This window comes from Salvelinus alpinus, chromosome 1 (genome assembly GCF_045679555.1).
Source record: "Salvelinus alpinus chromosome 1, SLU_Salpinus.1, whole genome shotgun sequence".
NCBI classification, from domain to species: domain Eukaryota; kingdom Metazoa; phylum Chordata; class Actinopteri; order Salmoniformes; family Salmonidae; genus Salvelinus; species Salvelinus alpinus.
The window spans coordinates 43,438,993-43,448,734 of NC_092086.1; positions in this window are offsets into that span (position 1 = coordinate 43,438,993).

Sequence of the window (9,742 nt, forward strand, 5' to 3'; positions counted from 1 at the left end):
GGGATATTGTGTGTAAGCCAGTGACAAACAATCTAAATGTAATACATTTTAAATTCAGGCTGTAACACAACAACATGTGGAAAAAGTAAAGGGGTGTGAATACTTTCTGAAGGCACAGTATTTTTTTGTACCCATTGCCTGGTTTATGAAAAATAACTACCATTTGTCTCTTTTCATTTGTGAGTTCTTTGCCTTTCCTAATGGTGATGGATGACAAATGTATTTTACATGCATGTTACCTCATTTTAATACACCAGTGAAAAAGGATGCCATGAAATGGCACTATACAGTTCCTTAAACTAAGATTAATTTTAAAAAGTAGAACGTTAATGCAGATAAAATTTTGTTTTATCTGCATTAACATAGACATGACCACAGTGTCACGTTTCTGACCTTTATTTCCTTTGTTTTGTCTTTATTTAGTATGGTCAGGGCGTGAGTTGGGGTGGGCAGTCTATGTGTGTTTTTCTATGTTGGCGTTCTGTGTTCGGCCTGGTATGATTCTCAATCAGAGGCAGCTGTCAATCGTTGTCCCTGATTGAGAATCATACTTAGGTAGCCTGGGTTTCACTTTTGGTTTGTGGGTGTTTGTTTCTGTGTCAGTGTTTTTTGCCACATGGTACTGTTTCGTTTGGTCATCGTTTATTGTTTTTGTTCCTGTGTTCAGTTTTGGATATATATTAAAGACATGAACACTTACCATGCTGCACTTTGGTCCAATCCTTCTACCACCACAGACGATCGTTACACACAGTACTCAAAGTGTCATAAATAAGCCCACAGCAGTGAACTAACACACACACTTAACTTTTTCACTCCGTACTAGCGCTGACTTTGCTGACAGCTGCTTTATTGAGGAAAAATGTACTTACTATGACTGAGATATGTGGTTGTCCAACCTAGCTACAGTTGAAGTCGGAAGTTTACATACACTAAGGTTGGAGTCAATAAAACTCGTTTTTCAACCACTCCACAAATTTCTTGTAAACAAACTATAGTTTTGGCAAGTCAGTTAGGACATCTACTTTGTGCATGACACAAGGAATTTTTCCAACAATTGTTTACAGACAGATTATTTCACTTATAATCATTGAATCACAATTCCAGTGGGTCAGAAGTTTACATACACTAAATTGACTGTGGCTTGGAAAATTCCAGAAAATTATGTCATGGCTTTAGAAGCTTCTGATAGGCTAATTGACATCATTTGAGTCAATTGGAGGTGTACCTGTGAATGTATTTAAAGGCCTACCTTCAAACTCAGTGCCTCTTTGCTTGACATCATGGGAAAATCAAAAGAAATCAGCCAAGACCTCAGAAAATAAATTGTAGACCTCCACAAGTCTGGTTCATCCTTGGGAGCAATTTCCAAACGCCTGAAGGTACCACGTTCATCTGTACAAACAATAGTACGCAAATATAAACACCATGGGACCATGCAGCCGTCATACTGCTCAGGAAAGAGACACGTTCTGTCTCCTAGAGATGAATGTACTTTGGTGCGAAAAGTGCAAATCAATCCCAGAACAACATCAAAGGACCTTGTGAAGACGCTGAAGGAAACAGGTACAAAAGTATCTATATCCACAGTAAAACGAGTCCTATATCGACATAACCTGAAAGGCCACTCAGCAAGGAAGAAGCCACTACTCCAAAACCGCCATAAAAAAAGCCAGACTACGGTTTGTAACTGCATATGGGGACAAAGATCGTACTTTTTGTAGAAATGTCCTCTGGTCTGATGAAACAAAAATAGAACTGTTTGGCCATAATGACCATTGTTATGTTTGGAGGAAAAAGGGGGATGCTTGCAAGCCGAAGAACACCATCCCAACCGTGAAGCATGGGGGTGGCAGCATCATGTTGTGGGGGTGCTTTGCTGCAGGAGGGACTGGTGCACTTCACAAAATAGATGGCATCAGGAGGACGGAAAATTATGTGGATATATTGAAGCAACATCTCAAGACATCAGTCAGGAAGTTAAAGCTTGGTCGCAAATGGGTCTTCCAAATGGACAATGACCCCAAGCATACAAGACAACAAAGTCAAGGTATTGGAGTGGCCATCACTAAGCCCTGACCTCAATCTCATAGAACATTTGTGGGCAGAACTGAAAAAGCGTGTGCGAGCAAGGAGGCCTACAAACCTGACTCAGTTACACCAGCTCTGTCAGGAGGAATGGGCCAAAATTCACCCAACTTATTGTGGGAAGCTTGTGGAAGGCTACCCGAAACGTTTGACCCAAGTCACCCAAGACCCGAATGTGATGAAAGAAATAGAAGCTGAAATAAATCATTCTCTCTACTATTATTCTGACATTTCACATTCTTAAAATAAAGTGGTGATCCTAACTGAGCTAAAACAGGGAATTTGTACTGGGATTAAATGTCAGGAATTGTGAAAAACTGAGTTTAAATGTTTTTGTCTAAGGTGTATGTAAACTTCCGACTTCAACTCTATATATATTTTTGGAGCATACAATATTGCTCAGTATTTGTATTATTTATTTTATATAGTCTTTTTCTGCTCATCTTTATCTAGGGGGGTAATCTCTTTATCAGAGATAATATGCCAATGAGTGTGTGTCTGTTACTGTGTGTGAGCACGGGCATACACACGCATTTGCGCGTGCCTATTAGAGAAGCAAGACATAGAAATGTCTCCGAGTGGTCTAGACCCTCAGTCACAGGTCAACAGTTAAAGGTCACACAGGGACATTTTTCACGACTCTTGGCAGCAAACATCCCCCTCCTCACAAGCCCAAGAGATTCCCCCTAAATCTGTAATAAAGTCAGCAAGCAGGCACAGAAGTGTCATCTCTCATGAGGATCATAACAATGGGAAGAGTGTGGTGGGGACGGGATGGGAGGTTGCAGGGTAACAGCAGGACATACTGTTGTATTAGTGGTGTGTGCATTTTATCTGTTATAATTAGGTGAGTGACACTATTTAGGAATTGTGTTTGTACGTTACTGTTTTAGACAGACATCTTTTCATACTTCGGTATACTGTGTAGGTGAATGTCTCACACAATGAACCACAGTGCACTAATGCATCCAGCACAACGGTTGAAGGACTGTTTTGATGTGTGCGTGTCTGGACCATGAATGTGTGCATGTTTAGGCGCACAATGGGCTGTTTCATACAATGGACTGTCTCGACCAGACCTCCAAATATAGAGAAAGGGAGAGGGTATCAACCCCTGTGTCTCTATGACTCACCCATGACTCAAACTGGAAGACTCCACTCCACTATTGTCCCCTCTTTTCAACTGGGTTCCTCTGACCCCGTCCGTTCAATCCCCCCCTCTTCTTCCACCTTTGACTGGTGAAACCTGGTTCTGTAGTTTCTGTGGTGTGTCAGTAAAACATACAGTACCGTTCAAAAGTTTGAGGTCACTTAGAAGTGTCCTTGTTTTTGAAAGAAAAGCAAATATTTTGTTCATTAAAATAACCTCAAATTGATCAGAAATACAGTGTAGACATTGTTAATGTTGTAAATGACTTGTAGCTGGAAATAGCTGATTTTTAATGGAATATCTACATAGGCAATCATCAGCAATCAGCAATCATCACTCCTGTGTTCAAATGGCACGTTGTGTTAGTTGTGTAATCCAAGTGTATCATATTAAAAGGCCAATTGATCATTATAAAACCCTTTTGCAATTATTTTAGCACAGCTGAAAACTGTTGTTCTGATTAAAGAAGCAATACAACTGGCCTTCTTTAGACTAGTTGGGTATCTGGAGCATCAGCATTTGTGTGTTCGTTTACAGGCTCAAAATGGCCAGAAACAAAGGACTTTCTTCTAAAACTCGTCAGTCTATTCTTGTTCTGAGAAATGAAGGCTATTCCATGGGAGAAACTGCCAAGGAACTGAAGATCTCGTACAACGCTGTGTACTACTCCCTTCAGCGAATAGCGCAAACTGTCTCTAACCAGAATAGAAAGAGGAGTGGGAGGCCCCAGTGCACAACTGAGCAAGAGGACAAGAACATTAGAGTGTCTAGTTTGAGAAATAGACGCCTCACAAGTCCTCAACTGGCAGATTCATTAAATAGTACCTGCAAAACACCAGTCTTAACGTCAACAGTGAAGAGGTGACTCCGGGATGCTGGCCTTTTAGGCAGAGTTCCTCTGTCCAGTGTCTGTATTCTTTTGCCCATCTTAATCTTTTATTTTTATTGGCCAGTCTGAGATATGGCTTTTTATTTGCAACTCTGCCTTGAAGGCCAGCATCCTGGAGTCGCCTCTTCACTGTTGACGTTGAGACTGGTGTTTTGTGGGTACTATTAAATGAAGCTGCCAGTTGAGGACTTGTGAAGTGTCTGTTTCTCAAACTAGACACTCTAATGTTCTTGTCCTCTTGCTCAGTTGTGCACTGGGGCCTCCCACTCCTCTTTCTATTCTGGTTGGCGCTGTTCTGTGAAGGGAGTAGTACACAGCGTTGTACGAGATCTTCAGTTTCTTGGCAATTTCTCGCATGGAATAGCCTTAATTTCTCAGAACAAGGATAGACTGACGAGTTTCAGACGAAAGTTCTTTGTTTCTGGCCACATTGAGCCTGTAATCAAACCCACAAATGCTGATGCTCCAAATACTCAACTAGTCTAAAGAAGGCCAGTTTTATTGCTTCTTTAATCAGAACAACAGTTTTCAGCTGTGCTAACATAATTGCAAAAGGGTTTTATAATAATCAATTAGCCTTTTAAAATGATAAACTTGGATTAGCTAACACAACGTGCCATTGGAATACAGGAGTGATGGTTGCTGATAATGGGCCTCTGTACGCCTATGTAGATATTCCTTTAAAAATCAGCTGTTTCCAGCTACAATAGTCATTTACAACATTAACAATGTCTACACTGCATTTCTGATCAATTTGATGTTATTTTAATGGACAATTTCTTTTGCTTTTCTTTCAAAAACAAGGACATTTCTAAGTGACCACAAACTTTTGAACGGTACTGTATCTGTTGATTGGTGTGTTAAAGTGAGCATTTCATACTATAAGTGCATATGAGACTATTTACCTTTGATAGAGAATATGTCTTTGAAAGAGTTATAACTTTTAGAAACCCCCTGTTTGGTTCTTTGAGGAGCCCTGACTACAAGATATGCCTAAATTATGGCTGAATTTCCCTGGAAGAATTGTCTGGAAGGAAGATGTACTGGAAGAAGGAAAAGTAGTGGAAGGGGAAGGATTGCAGGATACCTTGAGGACTCGATACTGATCAGCTGTTAAGTCATGTTCAGTGTATCATCTGACCCCGGAGACACACAGGGCTATATATAGCCTGGCTCGTAAAAACACAGAGGTGAATTTCAGAGTCTCACAGCCTCTCAGTGTGTGTGATTGAATTTTTCAATGTGTGTCTCTGCATGAGTGTGCATGTCTGAGTATATGTGTATTTGTGCACACTCAAGTCAGTCTTCCTGTTTTAGCCTGACAGAAGCGGTGGCTGGACAGCACAATGATCCATTGTCTCTGAGCCAAGCATGACTTCCTGACCGGTCAGAATTCACGGAAATAGGGGTGCAGTCCAAACAAAAACAAAGGGCGGAGACTTTGACCCACAGTCCCTTAGTATGTACCCCCTAACCCAACCTTTCCATACATGACGCTTTCAACCACAGACACACACACACACACACACATGCACACACACACATTTGTTTTACTATCCTTGTGGGGACCAAACAATTGATTCCCTTTCAAAGTTATATTTTCCCTAACCCCTAAACCTAATCCTAAACCGTACCCTTAACCCTAACCCTAACCCTAATCCCTAACACTAAACCTAACCCTTAGCCTTAGCCTTAACCTTAACCCTAACATTAACCCCTAAAACTAAACTTAACCCTAAACCTAAGCCTATACCCTAACCCTAATTCTAACTTTAATTCTAACCTTAACTCTAACCCTAACCCCTGAGCCTAAAATAGCCTTGTTCTTTGTGGGGACCGGTGAAATGCCCCCACAATTTTCCTTGTTTTACTATCCTTGTGAGGACTTCTGGTCACCATAAAGATAGTAAAACCAAACACACACACACACACATGCACACACATTGTCTCTGTCTGGATGGGAGTCAAACTGAGGAGATCCTCTTCCTCCTACACAAAGAGGACAAATAAATCTGAAGGGGAAATGTATGTGACACAGTGAATGGGTTCATATACGCTAGTACTAGGAACCTTCAGTATACCAGAGACCAATTGAGTCTGTCAGAGCTATGATCCCCCTCTTCCTATTTTACCACAGACGTACAATGCCATCCCATCCACAGTGTGGTTATGGCAGAGCGGTAGCTGCATAATTCTCAGACCCTGCAGGGAAACCCTTGACTCTGGGTCCGAAGAGACGTTGCCCCAATGGCACCACCATGGTCTCCCTGAATCCCCCTCGTACATCCCTCCCCTCCCCTCCCTGGCTGTCCCCTACGTTCCCGGAGAACATCTGGGTTTCATAAGGGATTCTGACTCCAGCCCTGCTCTCCACAGCTCTCCTAATGCACTTTAATAGCACGCCTGGCAAGGTAGCTCTGGAAGAGTGGCAGAGGAAAATACAGAAATTAACCATTTGTATTTGAAAAATATGTTGATGTATTTTTCCATATCCCACCAGCTTTGTACCGTATGTTTGATTGACTGTTCGAGATACAGGTTAGTGGCTAGTTTTAGAAAGGGCTGAAGAGGCTTTGAACAGACCAGTAGAGGACTGGAAAGCATGCATAGACACACATTATGCCCCCTGCCCTTGACCATGCTGCTCTTGGCCCATGCTGTACTAAAGTATATTCTTGGTATTGCTTTGTTTGGCCGGCTAAAGAGATGGTCGATGCAACATAATTCAAAACTGTTTTCATTCCGGTGATCACACACAAATAATTCATCTTAACTGAGGGATGTGGTCTGCAGGGGTGACTGATGCATACTGGTCTGCAACTTCGATTTATGCTCTGGGTGCAGGGGATAGATGATTGTATGAACATAGTGCAGCATCAGCACAACTACTCTACAATATGACTTTATTAAAGATAACCCACTAGACATAGACGTCAGTTCAAAGTTTAGTTTTGATTAACATTTAATTGAATTGTCATCTAATGTGAATTCAATGTGATATCAACAAAACTGTTAAATATGTAATTGGATTTAGGTTAAAAGTTTAGGGAAAAATACAAACATTCCCAAAATGTCTTTGCGTTTATGACTTTTTCCAAATTCAATCAGTTTTATCAGTTTTACATGTTGATTCAACGTCACTGCATTGAATTTTGTTGAAATGATGTGGAAACAATGTGGATTCAACCAGTTTGTGCCTAGTGGGAAAGCAGTTTTTAATGTCCACAAGTATTTTGATGTACTTGCAACAGTGGGCACTCAATTGGAAACATGTGTGGTAGAAATGAGCAATACAGCATCACACATTAAACAATAACTTTAGTATGACAAGCCAAATTAAGTCCGAGTAGTTGTTCCTATTACAATCAACTAACAAAACGTTCATATCTTACAATTTAGCGTATTTCTACTGTAGTAAAACCATATACAGTAAGCTAGTGAAAGTGTTTCTTGGCAGACTGTAAAAACTGTGTGAAAGTAATTTCCTGAGGAGAAATCTTTTTTCTGTCTGAGAGACTTCTCATCCTGTTTTACTAGCCCACCTTCCCCTCTACCTCCCTCACTTTCCTCCTCTCATGCATACCCAAGGCCTCCCCTCCTCCTTGCTCTATCTTCCTTCATCTTTTGCTCTCCACGTCTCTATGTCCGTTCATCCTCTTTTTATGCATGTCTCTTGGCTCTTCTTGTTTCTCTCTCATCTTTTTCTTCCTTTCCCTCCCTTGTTTCCCTCATTTTATTTAGCTCATGTGGCTCCCCTTAAAAGAAATGAAACACTGGTTGACAGAATTCCGAGCTTTCTTTTGGATGTTAAATTTCTGCTCAGCTCCAGCTCTCTCTCTCTCTTTCTGTCTGTGTGACTGGCATGGGTCCAGCTCTAAACCCCCTCTAGTTTCAATCTAAAATGGCTAAATCTCAACAGGAAAACAACAACAGTGTCAGCTTGAGGCCATCAAAGCAAATCACTCTTACAAACAGAGATACTCAACACTGTATACATTCCCATGTGTGAGTGCTGTGTACGCAGTGGCGACTGTGGGTGTATATGACTACAAGAGGATCCTATAATAATAAGCAGTTGTGACTGTTCCCAGGCCAGTGTGTGTGCGTGCGTGTATATGCTTGTGCATTTGTGCATTTGTGTGCACGTGTGTATATTTTATCAGCCTATGAAAGTGAAAAGCCCCCCAGTCTCTGAACTCGGCAGATTCCCGTCTTAACCTCGGAGCTTCTGGTGTGAAGAGGGCCTGCTGTTCCCAGGCTGCATCTGTACTCTCTGCATCAGGGAGTCAGATGACATCACATTGCTCATTTGTCACCAGCAATCCCCTTCAATACCTTCGATTCTAGGGTCTGTCACACTTCAGGTGGTTTGTTTAGGGGATGCATGCAAATGCACACTCATCTCATTACTGTAAATCATGACAAGACAACTGGTATTGCATAGATACCTCATCAAAACATATTTTGCACAATAAAACATATTGGCACAGAACTCATGTCCAATTGAAAGGAAACACATGCATCCATGCATGCACACAAACAAGCACACACACACATTCCCACACTCAAAAGCCGCCAGTGGAGCTTAAAAATATATGATCCCATAAGTGGTCACAAAGGAGCCATCAGTCCTTTTCAACTCCTCTCTCATTCCCACTGTGTAAACAGTGTGTGTGTGTCTGTGTGCGTGTGTGTGTGTGAGTGCGAGTGCGAGTGTGAACTGTGGAGATCATACTCCATTAGTACCCAGCCACTGTAGGCTACTCTGAGGCAGATCTAATGAGCCACAACATCACAGAGAGTGTATGAAGAAAAGCATAGATGTATGGATAAATGACTAAACAAGAAGTCCAAGAGAATAGCACTTCCTAAAACAGGAAAAGGAAGGAATAGATAGAAATGCAAAAAGAATGCATAGACATGCAGACCAAGACCCTTTAATCTGTATAATTTGACTGATCTATGTGTCCATTTACCATGTGTTACTACTGTATGTGTTATGCATTATTAAACTTGACTGACCCGTGACTGACTTCAGTTGCTTCTGTAAGTGGTTGATTGGATTCTGGCCTGCTGACTGGTTTATGAGTGAAGTGGGAGCACCGATATCATCATGAGGGATCAGGACCTGAAGACCATGGGGATAGAAACTTCACAGCCACCAAAAACTACACAGAATCAGTCAGACCTCACTCTGTGACAGTCAAGTCTACACTCAAAACTTTAAAACAACAGTGCTGTATGTGCCAATGCCTAAACCAGCATACAGGGCATCCCATAAAAACGGTCCTATAAGTTTGCCAGACTTTGCCACTGTACAAAGATATCCTGGGTGATTCTGAACATCCCAACGATGTGGATATTGTTTGTTCTCACCCTCAGATCATCAGTTAATATTTTACTTCAACTTTGCACCAAGGCTTCTGGGGTTCGTGGATGTGCCTGTGGTTTCACTGACGCCCACTTCAGGAAGGCCTGGCAGCTGGAGAATTGAAGAAATAGAGACTAATGGCAGGAGAGGCTTTCATAGTTGCCTGGGAAATAAGTGATCAGTGGAGAAATCCATTTCCCAGGGAGGGATGGAGAGAGGGAGGGAGAGGAGGAGGAGTGGGTGT